The following is a 528-nucleotide window of genomic DNA, read 5'->3' on the forward strand; positions in this document are numbered from 1 at the left end:
GGGAGCACGGGGGGGGGGAGCACAGCACGGTGCTGAGCCCCACAAGCCACCCCCCTCACTGGCCCCATCCTCGCTCTTCCTAATTGCATCCCCCTGTCCCCCTTCTGTCAATGCAGGGGGGGGAGATGTACCCCCCTTGGTGTCCCATTGCCCCACACCCTGCCCCTCTGCAGTCCATGGCCCCCATTGCCCCACACCCTGCCCCTCTGGCCCCTGTTGCCCCACTCCCCACCCCTCTGCACCCGTAGGTCCCATTGCTACACACCTTGCTCCTCTGCAGACCATGACCCCGCTGCACCCACACTCTCTGCACCCATAGGTCCCATTGCCCCACAGCCTGCCCCTCTGCAAGCCCTGGCCCCCGTTGCCCCATGCATTGACCCTCTGCCCCCCAACCCCATTGCCCCACGTTCTACCCTCTGCCCCTCTGAGTCCCACTGCCCCACACCCTGCCCCTCTGACCCCCAAACCCCATTGCCCCACTTCTTGCCCTCCTGCCCCACCTGCCCCAGACACCCCCCCCCCCCC

This window comes from Haliaeetus leucocephalus, unplaced genomic scaffold (genome assembly GCF_000737465.1).
Source record: "Haliaeetus leucocephalus isolate CR32 unplaced genomic scaffold, Haliaeetus_leucocephalus-4.0 Scaffold287, whole genome shotgun sequence".
In the NCBI taxonomy this organism is placed as follows: domain Eukaryota; kingdom Metazoa; phylum Chordata; class Aves; order Accipitriformes; family Accipitridae; genus Haliaeetus; species Haliaeetus leucocephalus.